The sequence below is a fragment of the Talpa europaea genome (genome assembly GCF_964194135.1).
Source record: "Talpa europaea genome assembly, chromosome: 11".
NCBI lineage: Eukaryota > Metazoa > Chordata > Mammalia > Eulipotyphla > Talpidae > Talpa > Talpa europaea.
In genome coordinates this window covers 33322839-33341253 of record NC_140078.1, presented here as the reverse complement: position 1 = coordinate 33341253, position 18415 = coordinate 33322839, and positions in this window count along the sequence as shown.

Below are 18415 nucleotides of genomic sequence, written 5' to 3'. Positions count from 1 at the left end.
AGAGATGCCAAAGTATAGACTTGGATGTAGAAAGCATCATTAATATCTTGAGAAATGTTAAGGACAGTCATAGTTTTTGATCACATGAGGGTAGCTAAAGGACTTGTATTTTTTAATTATAATTTTTATTTTATTTTATATATTTTTTACATCATTTTTCATTTTTGCACAATGTAGCATTTTCATCTTGGTTATAGTCCCCATACAATTCCCATCCCCCTTTTTTTGATCCTGCTCCCTTCTCCCCCCCCCCCCCGCCATGCGGTGCATATACACCATGGAATATTACTCGGCAATTAAAAAAGATAAACTCATGCAATTTGCAGCAACATGGATGGAGCTGGAAGGGATCATGCTCAGCGAAATAAGCCAGAAAGAAAAAGAAAAATACTGGATGGTCTCACTCATAGCAGGAATCTAGAAAACCTAAATAAGGGACCAGGAAAAAGACTAATTCTAATAAAGTAAAAATCAAAATCAGCAGGCAACTATAAACCAAGGACATGTACTTTTTATATAACCTTCCCCAGTTTTATATTTACTAACTTTGAGGATTTGAGGAAAGAATAACTGACACGAACTGGTGGACACTCAGTGCCAGACATGAAAACCATCAGCATCTAAGTTTCTTGCAATTTAAGATACTTGTATCTGTAGAAAGAAAGTGGGTATTGGTTTCCAGTTGAGATATGTTCATGACCACTGGCCTGCAAATACCAGAATACCCCCATTCTATGGCTTAACAACTAAAAATCAGTAGACTTATTTGTGATTAAAGGAACCTAGACCACCTAAGGCATGATTTGGATTCTCCCATTCAGAGGCTCTTTAAGGGAGAACTTTTGACTCAGAGAGCTTAGGTCAAGGGAAACTGCTCAATGGGGAGGACAGATAAGGCCAGAAGTAGCCCTTAATAGAAACTATTAAATCTTTGAATATTTTTTGACCACTAGGGAAAATATCTTGTTTCTGCTAATTTTCCTCAACTGGGTGGGATGTAACCTGAAGGGTGAATGAGGCCTGTACAGCAGAAGGTACAATTTAAAATAAAGCTTTGTTAAATGAAATAAGCCAGAAACAAAAAGAAAACTACTGGATGTCTCACTTGTAGCAGGAATATCGAGGATCCAAATAAAGAATCAGGAAGAAAAACTAATTATAATGAAGTAAAAATCAAAATCAACAGGCAACTATTAATCAGAGACATACTATGGGGTGGGGAGAGAGAAGGGAGTAGGATCAAAACAAGGGTGGGAAGAACACAAGGGACCATGGTGATAGTTCATGGATGAATGGGTGGTGGAAATTTTTCGGGGACTATAACCAAGATGAAAATGCATACATTGTACAAAAATAAAAAAATGATGTTAAAAAATATATAAAATAATAAAAAATAAAGGTATAAAAATCAGGTTGAGCTTTGCCTTTTCTATTGTATTCCTTGTTAGTATTTTCACAGCAGTAATAATAATTTCAGTGAGCATCACGATTCTCTATTATTATATTGTATCAAACCTTTAAATAGATTTCTCCTAATGACTTTCCTTTTCTTGTCTTGGCCACTTCAGGCCATACTCATGGTTTCTGAAATATTGCTCCCACTTTATAGACATCTGCTAAAATTTGAATTCAACATTCATCAGATATTTAAATTTTCTCTATGTAACTCTTATTTTCTAAAATCTCACATCCTTTTGTTGTTGTTATCTACACTGTCATATTTTCTGTAAATTAAAATTCAGGCACTCAAAAAATGTTAATTAGTACCTTGGTATATATCCACTCTTAAATCTTTGGGATTCCCTTGGTCTTGCCTCCAAGTCCTATAGTTTTTTACCAATTTGTACCTTTTTCTCAAAAATTTTCTTCTGTTTTCCCTTCAGTTGCAAAGTCCCAGCTAACACTGTTATTTAAGCCATCTTAAATTAATATAGTGGGGAGGACTTATGGGGCTTCATCAAGTGTTTTATTATCATCACGGTGTTGAATCTAGAGTGCTTTGGGTTTTATTCACTTTACAACTTCATCAGAAAGCCATCAAATATATTCAGAATAATTGACTCTTTATAAACAAAGACTTCTTATTGCTTATTTTCCAAGACAGTAAAAATTTATTTTTTGTGCTAATTTAATTTCTATTATTTTGATAGGATTTGAGGTATCTAAACAATGAGAACCAAGGGTCCTTTTAATCTTCGTTGGAAAATAAGGAACACATTGTTATTAACTATCTTTAGATTCCTCTTTAGGTTTACAGCCTACAAAATAATGTTTGCTCACTTGGAAAATTAATTAGTTATTCTCAGAGCTTATTGGAACATTGCTTATTGTCTGTAGAAAGTGATTACCTATTCATGAATTCTTTATCTTGTATTATTTCCCTTTTTTTATGTTATTTTAAAAAAGGCAGTAAATCTTCCTCAATTCATTTTTGAATGATTATGGAAATTACCTTTAACAGGGGATGTTTTTGTGCTTCCTGAACTACCTATAATGTGGAAATAGTTCAGAAATAACAAAATATATGGCTTGTTAACAAGTATAAACTGGAATTTAAGGTAAAATTTTTATTTGTAAAATAAAAGTTTAAACATTAAAATGTATGTTAGCATAAGTCTGCCATTGTAATGAAATTTGCCATGTAGGTTCTAGCAATTTCCTTATTTTGACATAAATCTTTGGATAATTATATGCTATTTAGTACTATTTAGTATTGATTTCAATGCCTTCACTCAAATAGGCGTATTGATATATATTATATAACATGTTGGAAGAACAGTTATAAATTTATGGCTGTGCTGTCAGAATCCATATCCTATTTCTTGTGAAACTATTCCACCTTTTCATGGTTTTAGAAACATGGTATAGTTTATTTCTAGGAAATTTCATCATACGATATCCACTTGATTTTTTTATGATACTGGAGAAAGTGAACCAAAAATACCCTTTTGAAATATGTCTGTAGAACTAGCTACTCAAAACAATACCTACTGGCTTTTACAGATTTATTTTCCCCTTTAAAATTCTAAACACAGGGCCTCCCTGGTGGCATAGGGGTTAAAGACAGTGCCATCAAGCTATTGCCTGCCACTGCAGCATGATTTAGATTGCCAGCCTGCCAGGGAGCAACCCACATGGCCAGCAGACCTCTCCTGCTCACCCACTGCTCCCCTCAGCAGTGTATTTCAGTGGATCTGCCTGTTCTGCTCCCCACTCCCTCTGGTGAATCCTCTCACCCCCCAGCACCTCTGGCTTACACCCCAGCTCATGTATGCATAAATAAATAAATCTTTAAAAAATTCTAAAACAGGAAATTATAATTCATATAGAACCTAATCACAGTATTCTTAACATCTGATAACATATTCCCTGATGCATTAATTTATGTTAGTGACATCCTGATCACAAATAGGTTTCATATAGATTATGGTATGAATGAAAATAGCCACCATCCTTTAAAACCGATCAATTCCCATTAAAAAAGTCCAAGAGGGAACTTCTTTGGAAATAAAAATTTGGCCATACTACATAGTTACAACTAACTAGAATTAGTAGCACTCATCTCCAGTCCTGCACATACTTTTCCTTAATGTGATAGGGCCTGAGCTGTTCAATTTACTAGGATCCTCAACCATTCTTCTGATTCATCTGGCCTATAAAGTCATCTGAGTGTGTGACTTCTGTTTTAAATAATCAATGAGGTCTTAATTTATTTTACTGTAGAAATGTTTATGATGTCTTTATAGAACATATTAAAATTCATGGAAGAATATATATTCTCTATAACAATTATTAGCAGAGCTACTTAAAAAAAAAAAACAAAAACCAACAAAGCAGAAACAGAAACACAGAATACAAACCTCTAGGGAAATGGAAACAGTCTTGGCCAAAGGTACCCTTTACCCACAGTTTATAGCAGAGTAGGCAAACTGGCATTTCCTCTTCTCTCTGGTAGTGAAAACATTGCAAATGTCCAAATATGGTTAGTCTTTCTTATGTCCTGTATTTTAGTGCAGGGTAGACCTTAGAGGAATGTCAGGGGAGGCAGAACTGGAATTATCAATAAGGGAAGAGCGAGAATTGGAACTGCAGTATAAATTAGTCTTTAAGTACCCAAGGGAGGAGAGAGCAATTGTGGGATCATTGTGAGGTTGGAAGTGAAGAGTCCTTTGTTCACTGGTGGCTTTGTGTCATTTAGTCACGGGATATTAAGTAACTTAATCATCTGGGATGAGAATGAAATTTTTAAAATTATTATTAGATGAAGGAAAACAAGGAGAATTATCCACAGGAAAAGGTGCAAGGACGTTGGATGAGTAAAAGCAACATATGTCTATTACAATTTTTGTTCAGCAAAGATGGACAATTTATGAAGCAGAACTATATTGAAAGGTATTGGCTGAAATAAAGCTAAAATGTCATAAATGATCTGGTGCTATGTTAACTTATCTCTAAATGCTGAGTAGAGAGAGTGATATTGAGTGCATGGGTTATTTATTTGTGGATATTAAGGACAATATCATTTGTATGGGTCCAAGAGGCAATGGAAACTCTTAACCAATAGTACAAATGGTCAACTACTCATGTCAGTCACTTGTCAATGATGGATTGACTTGGTTAGAATATGAAGGTGACAAAGTCAAGCCATGAGTTCAGTCTTCATGAGGGGAAGTCAGTTAGACATGTAGTGGCATGTAAATACCAGGATTGAAATGGTGATAAAACACATCTTTGAGAGGAGAGACTAGAATGAGTCTTCATATTTCTCTCACTGATAGGGAGAGGAGGGCTCTTGTTCTCAGTTCCACATTTGATGGCAAATCATCTCAACTTTAGTATTGTCCACAGTATTTTATGTTTAATTACGTTGTTTCTTCAAGGTGTCCTTATTATTTCTCCTTTCATCTTTCCCAGGAGACATGCATCAGGAGGAGCTGGCAAGTTCTCTTGGCAAGAACAGATGAATAAATAAGGAGCATGAGCTTGAGTCTTTTGGCTGAGGTGATTTGTCAAAAACCACAGCACTGTGGCTGTTTCAGCTTTTAAAGGGTTATGTGTAACCTTAATCAAGGGGAATTTTAAAAGTTAACTTATTGAGTGTATTAAGAAAAAGATTTTGGTGGAACATGAAGTCAATTTTTCGCACATGGCTGAATATATTGAGCTGAAGTAATTTTAAACATATGCCTGAGTGGTAGACAATCAAGAATTACCTACTCATTTTTGTTTAATTTATTGAGTAGTGAGTGGTATTGAGTGAGGCATCTGATTGAGAATAATTGGCTTTGATACTCAAGAGAGAATAAAATATCTGAGCAATAGACCCCTGAGGGTCAGTTGCTTGTTATAAGTACCAGTTGGTGAGAATGGATAAATTGAATTCTAAAATACAATCAGGGCTTACAATATCTTTGTAATATTACCCATTATTATGTTATATTGTGTAGATCTCTGTTTATTTCTGTTTTCCCCTTCAGATCTTTTCTCCATCAGTCTCCACTGTGCGGGTACACTCTGGGTCTTTGTCTTTTTATGGACCACATCAATGAGAGGCATTTATGGCTTTCTATTGCATTTGGCCAAGAGGAATGAAAGGTTTGAAAAAAATGGAGAGTAGAATGGGAGAATCAATCCAGGGTTTTTGTTTTCTAGGTTTCCTCCTTGTTGAGTCACCACATATAGACTATCCCTTTCTCAAATGCCACAGTTTCTGTCAGGAAGCACTCTCTGTACAACCCCTTCTCCAGATGTCATGAACCACTCTCTTCCCTTGTCACTTCAGGATGAAGGGGATAAGGACTCTAATACGTTGATAGTCCCGCGAACTATGTTTCCTTGGATTTACTTGGTGTTCCTATTAGTTTTTAAATGGTCCCTGAATAAACTCTTCTCAATTACTTCACATGCATCCATCCTTTCTCTCTAGATTTCATCCTAATATACTACCTGTTAAATGTGACACATGCCTTATGTTTTCAAGACACAGGCTACATTTACACTCATTTGTGTAATACAGAACTCATGATAAATACAACCAAAGCAAACCCCAGTCTTCTGAGATACCAGTTAGGCAAATAACTTACATTTATATTCAATTGTTTTTTATTTTTAAATACAGAACTTGTGATAAATACAACCAAAACAAACCTCAGTCTTCTGAGACCCCAGTTAGGTAAATGCAGTAGCCAAAGTAAAAACAAAAAAACACAAAAGAACAAAAATAACATGTTGGGTCAAACAGAATGATCAAGTTAGAAGGCATCAAGTTCTGGGGGGAAGATCATAGGATCAAATAACCAGAATTCAAATTTTGGACAGCCAGGGAATCCCAACATCTGAGGGCTAGGGGAGAGAAAAAGAAAGAGGGGCAGGTGGAATTTCAATGAGAAATTAGTGGGTATTCAAAAGGAGGAACTGAGGTGATAGGATGATGATTACAGGATCCCTCAGGGTGACAGCATCTGGAACCATCTGTAGCACAGGTGTGATGACTCTGTCCACAGGGCTGGATGAATTCATGGTGCTGAGGACCAGGTGAACTGAAAGAATTCTTAATGTTCTTAATGCCTAACTGATGTGCCTTCAAGCTTCCCTGGAAATTACTTTGTACTAAAGGCATCCTCCAACAAGAGCAAGCTGTTCCAGGCTAAAAGAGGAAGGGGGGTAATGTCATTTGTCTCTAAGCTATTACATGTTTGTATATGATTGATACTAGCATTAGTGCTGCTGGCAATTGATCTGAGCATATTACCATGCTAAAACAATTTGCCATGAAGATAGGCACAAATGTGAGAATTCAGAAGCAGTTACAAAATAAGAGGACAGGGTGAAAATAACTCTTAAGACCACTAGGATGGAGATATTTCAAATGTCTGCACACAAATATAGGTAGAATTGAGTTTTTTCTATTTATTCTATTATTATTATTTTTAAAGATTTTTATTTTTATTTATACAAGAACTGGGGTACAGGCCAGAGGCGCCGGAGGGTGAGAGAATTCACCAGAGTCAGAATGGGGAACAGAACAGGCAGACTGTCCAAAATACACTGCTGAGGGGAGCAGCGGGAGAAACTGGAGAGGTCTGCAGTGCTATGTGGGTATCTCCCTGGCCAGCCAGGAATTGAACCCACACTGCAGAGACTGCAGGTAGCTTCATAGCACTGTGCTCAACCTGCTGCACCACTGGGGAGGCCCTCTTCTATTATTTTTGTCCTAGGCAATAAAATGATTATCCTATGTAATGACATGCTTCAAAAATGATTTAAATTTTTGTTAAAGAATAGGATGAGAGCCTTTTTATTACTGAAACCAAAAAAATCAAATACTTGGGAATAAACCTAACAAAAGAAGTAAAGGACCTATATGAAGAAAACTATAAAATAATGTTAGAAGAAATAGAAAAAGACACAAAGAAATGGAAAGACATTCTCTGCTCACGGATCAGAAGAATTAACATTATCAAAATGGCCATCCTACCAAAAGCAATATACAGATTCAATGCTATTCCAATAAAAATTTCAATGTCATTCTTCAAAGAAATAGAACAAATATTGATGAAATTCATAAGGAGCCATCAAAAACCCCGAATAGCCAAAAGCCTCCTGAAAAAAAAAAGAAGGGAATGGAGGCATCACTCTCCTAGATTTTGAACTATATTAAAAAGCCATAATATCAAAACTGCATGGTATTGGAACGAGAACAGACACCTGGACCAATGGAACCAAATAGAAAACCCAGAAATAAACCCACAGATTTATGGTCAACTAATCTTTGACAAAGGAGCAAAGAATATGCATTGGGCAAAGAAAGTTTGTTCAACTAATGGTGCTGGGAAAACTGGGCCACTACATGCAAAAGAATGAAGCTTGACTACTACCTTACACCATACACAAAAACCAACTCAAAATGGATTAAAGAACTAGACATAAGACCTGAAACCATAAAATATATAGAAAGAAATATAGGCAAAACACTACATGACATGCACCTCAAAGACATCTTTATAGACACATCACCCAAAACAGTGATAGTGAAGGCAAAGATAAACAGCTGGGACTATCAAATTAAAGAGCTTCTACACAGCAAAAGAGACAATAACCAAAATGAGGAGAAACCCCACTGACTGGGAGAAAATTTTTGCACCCAACACTAATGATAAAGGACTGATCACAAAAAGAGCTGATGAGATGCAACAAAAACAAAGAAAATAATCCAGTCAAAAAATGGGCAGAAGAACTAGAAAGAAACTTCTCAAAAGAGGAAATGCAAATGGCCAGCAGGCATATTAAAAAATGTTCAACATCACTTATAATCAGGGAAATGCAAATCAAAACTACAATGAGATAACATCTCACACCAGTGAGAATGGCACATATTAAAAAAACTAGCAACAACAAATGTTGGTGAGGATGTGGAGAGAAAGGAACTCTCTTGCACTGCTGGTGGGAGTGCAAACTGGTCCAACCACTATGGAAAGCCGTGTGGAGATTTCTGGACCTACTAAACATAGAGCTTCCATATGATCCAGCAATTCCACTCCTAGGTATTTACCCAAAGGACACAGAAACAGTAATTCAAAAGGGCACCTGCACCCCTATGTTTATAGCAGCACTATTTACAATAGCTAAGCTTTGGAAACAACCCAAATGCCCAAAAATAGATGACTGGATCAAGAAGATGTGGTATAAATACACAATGGAATATTACTCAGCAATCAAAAAGATAAACTCATGCAATTTGCAGCAACATGGATGACACTGGAAGGGATCATGTTCAGAGAAATAAGCCAGAAAAAAAAAGAAAAATACCACATGGTCTCAGTCATGGCAGGAGTTTAGAAGACCTAAATAAGGGACCAGGAAAAAGAATAACTATAATAGGAGCAACATGGTGGCGAGGAGACGCTGCGAGTAAGATCTCCCACTAAAAAAAGTTAATAGGGAGGAAAAGAGGCAGGTCCCAGTGAGAACTGGGACATGGAAGATAAACGGGTGACGCCAGCAAACTGCCCGAAGAAGAAAGTTGCCATAAAAGAGGACTAGAAGGGAGGGAAGTGCAGAACCCTGCTCCCCTCCCCCGCCACAGAGGAGGCACTCTCCGACCCGCAGAGAGGAGGAAAACAACAAACTAAAAGGACCAACAAGAACAAACGACGCAGCAAGCGGGACTGTGAGGGGAAAGGAACTATTGCCGCCACCACAGCCCGTGAACGGGAGCTGGGGAGAACCCTGCAGGACCCGCCGCGCCGGTGAGCGAACAGCTCCGGGCGCCATTAGAGAAAAACAAAGACCCCGGGAGACGCGCACACAGCCTGGGCTGCCTGTAAGCTTGCGCGGAAAAGCGGCGCGCTTCCGCGCTTGTAAAGCAAATGTGGACCGGGATCGTGGCTGCCCAGGTCCCCGTGCCTGCGACCTAGGCTTGCGGGGAGACGCGCGGAGGCCCTCACAGGGGTGAAAGTCCCTCACTGAGTAAGCAGAAACCAGGCACCCAGGCACGGGAGCGGGGTGCAAAAGGCGCCATTCCCGCGCCACTGAACTGGGCTACAGCCCGCGTCCTGGACCTGAGGGCTTTGAACTGAGACCCGGGGCACGAAATTCTGGGCGTGGGTTCTTCACGATGGTGGGGCACAAGGCAGACACAGCACCCCAAAGCCGTTGAGGTTTACCCTACCATTCTCGCTCTCTGTTCCCTGCCCCACGGGGGTGGGGGGGTTGAAAAACAGCCCCCCAAGGACAATAGGCGAGATCTCTGGCGCCACCTAGCGACCAGAAAAAAAGTCACTAACACCCCATAGAACAGGGAAATTTCTTAAGACTTCTTGAAAAGGGCAGAAGGCTTCTGGAGGACCCAGTGGCCAGCTGGGAAGTTAGCCCACGCCAGGCCCCTTCCAACCAGCAGTCTGAGCCCACAGAGGGAGCAGGCACCCACGTCCGGGGCAGACCGGGCACGCAGAAGAGTGTGCCTGAGACCAGATGCGCAGGGACTGCGTCCCGCTTCACCAGTTTAGCACAGGGACATTTCTTCAGTAAAGACTGCCTAAAACCAGCAGAATGCCCCCCCAGAAGCCAGAGATGGTTCCTGGAGGAGCCAGAGGGGAGCGGAGAAGTTCACCCAAGATGACGGCCAGTCCGAGCAACACAGTGTCCCAACGCATACGACAAATTAGAAAACAGACAGTAGGGAGTAGAAGAACCACACGCAACCTAACAACGCCTCAGGAAAGAAGCACACCACAAAAAGAAAACCACCCTCCAGATTAGAACGACAGTAACTTGGAAGAACTTCTGAGCCTTCCAGAAAGAGAATTTAAAATTGCGCTGATTAAAAAAGTGGCAGAAGTCATAAAGGAAAACAATGATCAGAAGAAGGAAATTTAGTCCCTAAAGAGGGAAAACAATGGTCAGAAGAATGAAATTGAGTCCCTAAAGAGGGAAAACAATGGTCAGAAGAATGAAATTGAGTCCCTAAAGAGGGAAGTAAAAGAAATGCAAGAGATCAAAGAATTAATGGAGGAAATAAAGAACTCTGGGAAAAGCAATGAAAGCAGAATAGATGAAATGGAAGAACGAATAAGTACTCTTGAAGACACAGAAATAAAAAGAACCAAAACAGAAAAGGAAAGAGAAGTACAAAGGAAAAAGAACGAAGAAAGACTTCGGGAACTATCTGACTCCATGAGGAAAGGAAATATAAGAGTTATAGGAATTCCAGAAGGAGAGGAGAGAGATGTAGGAACAGAGAAAATATTCCAGGAGATAATTGAAGAGAACTTCCCAAATGCGAAGAAGGAGCTGAAAATTGATATACAAGAAGCAAGAAGAACACCAAACTTCCACGACGAAAGGAAAAACACAGCAAGACACATAATAGTAAAGCTCCCAAGAATCCAGGACAAGGAAAAAATAATGAAGCTGACAAGAGGGAAGAAACAGATAACATTCAAAGGAAAACCAATCAGGCTGACATCAGACTTCTCTGAAGAAACACTACCGGCAAGGAGAGAGTGGAGGGACATAGTCAACAGACTCCAAGAAAACAGATGCCAACCAAGAATACTCTATCCCGCAAAGCTCTCCTTCCTCCATGAAGAAAGAATATGGACCTTCCCAGACAAAGAGAAACTCCGGAATTTCATTACGACTAAACCCCCACTCCAAAAAATACTACAAGGAATCCTAAAGCCAGAACCTCAGAGGGACGAATAACAACGAAAGAAGACCAAAAAAAAAAAAAAAGTTATTAAAAGAATAAATAAATATAATCAAAAGAAAGACAAACACAAAGGCAAATACAGATGCTAACATATCAATATTAACTCTAAATGTAAATGGACTAAACTCTTCAATAAAAAGACACAGAGTTGCAGCCTGGATTAAGAAACAAAACCCAACCTTTTGCTGTCTCCAGGAAACACATTTAGCTACAAAAGATAAAAATAGGCTTAAAGTTAAAGGATGGAAAACAATCCTACAAGCAAATGGACCAAAAAAGAAAGCAGGAACTGCTATACTTATATCAGATAAAACAGACTTCAAAGTCAAAAAAATAAAAAGAGACCCCAGTGGTCACTACATTATGATCAAGGGGACAATACTTCAAGAAGAAATAACACTCATTAACATATACTCACCAAACGAAGGAGCACCAAAATATATCAGACAACTGTTGTCCTCTCTGAAAACAGACATCAGAGAAAACACATACGTAGTGGGAGACTTCAACACACCACTATCAACAATGGATAGATCAACAAGACAATAAATAAGTAAAGACACTAAAGCTCTCAATAAGGACCTAGAGCATTTGGGCTTAACAGACATCTATAGAACACTAAACCCAAAAAGAACGGACAACACATTTTTCTCAAGCGCACATGGATCATTCTCCAGGATCGATCACATACTGGGGCACAAGACAAACATCAACATATACACCAAGATTGAAATCATACCTACCATCTTTTCTGACCATGAAGGCATCAAACTAGAAATAAACCATAAAAAGAAGGCAAGGAACTATCCTACCTCATGGAGATTAAAAACCAAACTACTGGAAGACCACTGGACTAATGAGGAGATAAAAGAAGAAATTAAAAAATTCTTTGAATTGAATGACAAGGAGGACACTAATATCCTAAATGTATGGGATGCAGCAAAAGCAGTAATAAGAGGAAAATATATAGCAATAGAAGCTCACATCAAAAAACAAGAAAGAACTCAAAGAAACAACCTAATCTTGAAGCTCAGAGATCTAGAAAAAGAACAACAAAAAAACCCCAAAACCAGTAGAAGAAAAGAAATAATAAAAACCAAAGCAGAAATAAATGAAATTGAAACTAAAAAAACAATCCAAAAGATCAATGAAACCAAGAGCTGTTTCTTTGAAAAAATAAATAAAATAGACAAACCCCTAGCCAGGCTCACAAAGGAAAAAAGGGAGAAAGCACAAATAAACAGGATCATAAATGAAAGAGGAGAAATCACAACGGACACAGCAGAAATCAAAAGAATAATCAGTAACTACTATGAACAGTTATATGGAAACAAGTTCAACAATCTAGAGGAGATGGACAAATTCCTACAACTCTACAATCACCCAAAGCTAGATAAAGAAGAAATAGAACACCTAAACAGACCAATTACAAGCAGCGAAATTGAAATGGTAATCAAAAACCTTCCCAAAAACAAAAGCCCAGGACCTGATGGATTTACAAATGAATTCTACCAAAGATTCAGAGACGAATTAGTGCCTATCCATCACAAACTCTTCCAAAAAATTGAGAAGGAAGGGACAATACCAAACACGTTCTATGAAGCCAACATTACACTAATACCAAAACCGAACAAGGACAACACAAAAAAGGAAAACTACAGGCCAATCTCCCTAATGAACACTGATGCAAAAATCCTCAATAAAATTTTAGCCATCAGAATCCAACAATGTATCCATAAGATAATTCACCACGACCAAGTAGGATTCATTCCAGGGGCACAAGGATGGTTTAACATCCGAAAATCAATCAACGTTATCCAACACATCAACAAAAAGAAATATAAAAACCATATGATAATATCAATAGATGCTGAGAAAGCTTTCGACAAAGTGCAACACCCATTCATGATAAAAGCCCTTGAAATTCTTGGGATACAAGGAACATACCTCAACATCATAAAGGCCATCTATGACAAGCCAACAGCCAGTTTTACTCATCCTCAATGGTGAAAAGCTGAAAGCAATTCCATTAAGATCTGGAACAAGACAAGGATGTCCACTCTCACCACTGCTTTTCAATATAATACTGGAAGTCCTAGCCAGAGCAATAAGACAAGAGAAAGACATCCAAGGAATCCAAATAGGAAAAGAAGAAGTCAAACTATCACTATTTGCAGATGATATGATAATATACATAGAGAACCCCAAAAACTCCACAGAAAAACTAATTCAACTTATCAATCAATTCAGTAAAGTGGCATGATACAAAATCAACACGCAAAAGTCAGTAGCCTTCCTATACACAAACAATAAATCTGAAGAAGAAGAAATAAAAAAAAAACATCCCTTTTATTATCGAAACAAAAAAAATCAAATATTTGGGAATAAATCTAACAAAAGAGGTAAAGGACCTATGCAAAGAAAATTATAAAACACTGTTAAAAGAAATAGAAGTAGACACAAAGAAATGGAAAGACATCCCCTGCTCATGGATTGGAAGAATAAACATTATTAAAATGGCCATCCTACCAAAAGCAATATACCGATTCAATGCTATTCCTATCAAAATTTCAATGTCATTCTTCAAAGAAATAGAACAATTATTGATGAAATTCATATGGAATCACCAAAAACCCTGAATAGCCAAAGCTCTCCTGTAAAAAAGAGAAGGAATTGGAGGCATCACACTCCCAGACTTCAAACTATACTACAAAGCCATAATCATCAAAACTGCATGGTATTGGAACAAGAACAGACACACAGACCAATGGAATCGAATAGAAAATCCAGAAATAAACCCACATATTTATGGTCAACTAATCTTTGACAAAGGAGCAAAGACTATGCATTGGAGCAAAGAATGTTTGTTCACGGCCTCCCCGGTGGCGCAGCGGTTGAGCGCTGGGTTGCGAAGCTGCCCGCGGCCTCAGCGGCGCCGGTTCGATCCCCGGCTGCTCCCCGGCCACCAGAGGAGGGTCCCACATGGCGCGCAGACCTCTCCTGCCGCCCGCTGCTCCCCTCAGCAGTGTACTTCGGTCCTTCTGCCTACTCTGCTCCCCGCTCTGGCTCTGGTGAATTCTCTCACCCTCCCGCGCTTCTGACTGTACCCAGTGCATGTATAAACAAAAAACAAACAAACAAACAAATAAATAAATAAAACATGCCTCTATTAAAAAAAAAAAGTTTGTTCAATAAATGGTGCTGGGAAAACTGGGTTGCTACATGCAAAAGAATGAAGCTTGACCACTACCTCACACCATACACAATAATCAACTCAAAATGGATTAAAGAACTAGACATAAGACCTGAAACCATAAAATACATAGAAGGAAATATAGGTGAAACACGACGTGATTTGCATATCAAAGACATCTTTACAGACACATCACCCAAAGCAGTGATAGTGAAGGCAAAGATAAACAGCTGGGACTACATCAAATTAAAGAGCTTCTGCAAAGCAAAAGAGACAATAACAAAATCAAAGAGAAACCCCACCAACTGGGAGAACATTTTTGCACCCAACACTAATGATAAAGGACTGATCACAAAAATCTGCAAAGAGCTGATGAGACTCAACCACAACAAAGAAAATAATCCTGTCAAAAAATGGGCAGAAGAGCTAAAAAGAAACTTCTCTGAAGAGGAAATGCAAATGGCCAACAGGCATATGAAAAAATGTTCAACATCACTTGTAATCAGGGAAATGCAAATGAAAACTACCATGAGATACCATCTTACACCAGTGAGAATGGCACATATGAAAAAAACTAGCAACAACAAATGTTGGCGAGGGTGTGGAGAAAAAGGAACTCTCCTGCACTGTTGGTGGGAATGCAAACTGGTCCAACCACTATGGAGAGCTGTGTGGAGATTTCTGGACCTACTAAACATAGAGCTTCCATCTGATCCAGCAATTCCACTCCTAGGTATTTACCCAAAGGACACAGAAACATCAATTCCAAAGAACACCTGCACCCCTATGTTTATAGCAGCACTATTTACAATAGCTAAGCTTTGGAAACAGCCCAAATGCCCAAAAATAGATGACTGGATCAAGAAGATGTGGTACATATATACCATGGAATATTACTCAGCATTCAAAAAAGATAAACACATGCAATTTGCAGCAACATGGATGGCACTGGAAGGGATCATGCTCAGCGAAATAAGCCAAAAAGAAAAAGAAAAATACCGGATGGTCTCACTCATAGCAGGAATCTAGAAAACTTAAATAAGGGATCAGGAAAAAGAATAACTATAAGAAAGTGAAAATCAAAATCAACAAAAAACTATGAACCAGAGACACTTTTTGGGGGGTGGGGAGCGGGAGGCGAGGGATTGGGGTCAGAATGGGGCATGTGCAGTTGTATGGGGGAATATAAAAATAAAATTTATTATTTAATAAAAAAAAAGAATAACTATAATAAAGAAAAAATCAAAATCAACAAGCAACTATAAACCAGAGACAAAATATGCAGGGGGGTGGAGAGAGGAGGGATTGGGGTCAAAATAAGGGGTGTGGGAATTGTATGGGGACCATAACCAAGATGAAAATGCATACACTGTGGGCCTCCCTTGGTGGCGCAGCAGTTGAGCGCTGGGCTGTGAAGCTGCTGGCAGCCTCTGCAGCACCGGTTTGATCCCTGGCCGCTGGTGAGGGTCCCACATGGCGTGTATATCTCTCCTGCTGTGCCCGCTGCTCCTCTCAGTGTGTTTAGTTAGATGTGCGCATGGGTGGTTCAGTGGTAGAATTCTCGCCTGCCAGTGTGTTTCGTTAGTCTGCCCGTTCTTTTCCCTGCTCTGGCTCTGGTGAATTCTCTCACCCTCCCATGCTTCTGACTGTACCCAGTGCTAGTTTAAACAAACAAACAAACAAACAAACAAACAAATCTTTTTTTTTTAAAAAAGAAAATGCATACATTGTGCAAAAATGGAAAATGATTTAAGAAATATATATATAAAAGAATAGGATGAGAATAAATAACCTCATACAACTGGAGTCCAATGAATGTATATTTTTGTGGGGTTTTGGGGAAGGAAATCACAACTTAAATCTAAGGTTTTACTTTATTGTATCACTGTTACTTCTAACAACACTAGCCAGTGGGATGAAATAGGTCTTTTCTTCAAATTATCTTCAAGTTGATCATTCTTTAAGATGGAAACGATGTAGTTTTTCAGGAAAATATCAAATACATAATCAATGGGAAAGTTTATCTGGCAGTTTTGAAAAGATTTACAGCTCTGATATTAAAGATCTTAAATTTAAAATATAATATTTAATATTAATTGGAGAACTACAGTGATTAGTGAAAATGTTTCCTTGGATTAGAATGAACTGGTGGGAATATGAGAAAGGGCACAGGAACAAGTTGTGACAATGAGGTGAAAGGTGATGAAATCACCAGACAAAAGCAGAAAGTGTCTTCCCAGTTTTGTGATCACAGTTTCGAAAAGCATGGTATAAACTTATAATCATGGTTCTAACCATCATTTCTCAGAAATGCAAGCACTTGAAAACCATCTGGTGTTTAAATTCTTCTCTTCAGTTTTAGAAAAGTCACTGGGTGTAGTGACTGGAACATTAAAGGATTCCAGGACATGGGTTCTCAGCCTCTTTAGAATGATAATGGTCATGTTGTATAAGATTTTACTGCTATTTCCCTAAAATGATACATGACCTATCTTTTCATAAAGTAATCTTATATTTTAAGAAAGTACACATGAATATAAAAAATACACAGATAAGTAACCCAGAGATCAGCAGATTCTCTTCCAGCAGTTAGGATCTGAATAGAATTGTTCCAAACCCCAACTAGGTGGGCTGGGGTACAGTAATCCTCTTCAAGTTATCTTAAAGTTCCTGGAGACTACCTCTTTGTGCTTGCCGTCACTGCTGGACTTCCAGCACATATTGGCAATTCTTCATAGTATTGTATCAACTCAGTTGTGGATCTCAAGACACTTTTTTTTTTTGGTAAAGATTTATTTATTCATTCATTCATTCATTCATTCATTCATTCATTTATACAAGCACTGGGTACAGTCAGAAGTACGGAAGGGTGAGAGAAATCACCAAAGCCAGACCAAGGAACAGAACAGGTAGAGTGATGAAATTCACTGCTGAGGGGAGCAGCGGGCACGGCAGGAGAGGTCTGCACGCCATGTGGGACCGGGGATCGAACTGGTGCTACAGAGGCTGCGGGCAGCTTCTCAGCCCAGGCTCAACTGCTGTGCCACCAGGGAGGCCCTCAAGACACTTTTGAATCTCCTGTCCCAAATGCGTATACCTAAACCCATGAAAGTACTTCAAATACCTTTGCTTGTGGCATTAACAGGAAGTAACCTCTTTAGAAAGCATATGGTTATAGAAAGTAAAGTTACCTTTTCTGTTTTTTTTATAAAATATTTTAATGATTTATTTTTATTTATTTATGCATGTAAGAACTTGGGTGTAGGTCAGAGGTGCAAGGGGTGACAGGATTACCAGAGACAGAGTGGGGAGTAGAACAGATGGCTTTACTAAAATACACTGCTAAGGGGAGCAGTGGGAGAGACAGGAGAGGTCTGCAGCACCATGTGGGTTAGCTCCCTGGCTGGGGATTGAACTCATGCCTCAGTGGCTGGTGACAGCTTGTTAGTGCTGAGACTTAACCCGTGCACTACCAGGGGGTCTCCTCCGTTATACTGATTTTAATGATCACTAATTAATTATACAGCCATGGAACCATGAAATCATCCTTAAAATAGCACAAAAATTGCTAGACTACATAGACTGTTTCTTAAATAAAACTGTATAAATACCAACTGCTGCAGTCCAATGAAATGCTAAAGAGAGAAAACACTGAGAAGTAGAGACTGAATTATTCTATCCTGTCAGTTTGTTCATGCAAATACAGAAGAAATACAAAAACCTATGATGTGGCCATCCTTTGACACTTAGCAGATGTTTTAAAGCAAAAATAGGTTTAGAGCACATGGCAAAGTCTTTGGAGTTAGTATTCAAGTTATTTTAATTAACAACTACTCTTCCTTTTAGAAATTTGGTGTGTTAGAAGTTTCTCTACTCCAGAACAAAACAAAGTAAAATTCCCTTCATAAATTTCTTTTTGAAATGGGTGATATGCCTTAAGGAATTTCTGGGGTCTTGTGGAGAGCCTGTTTGGATAAATTTAATCAGTGCCTCTTGCTCTGTTTCAGACC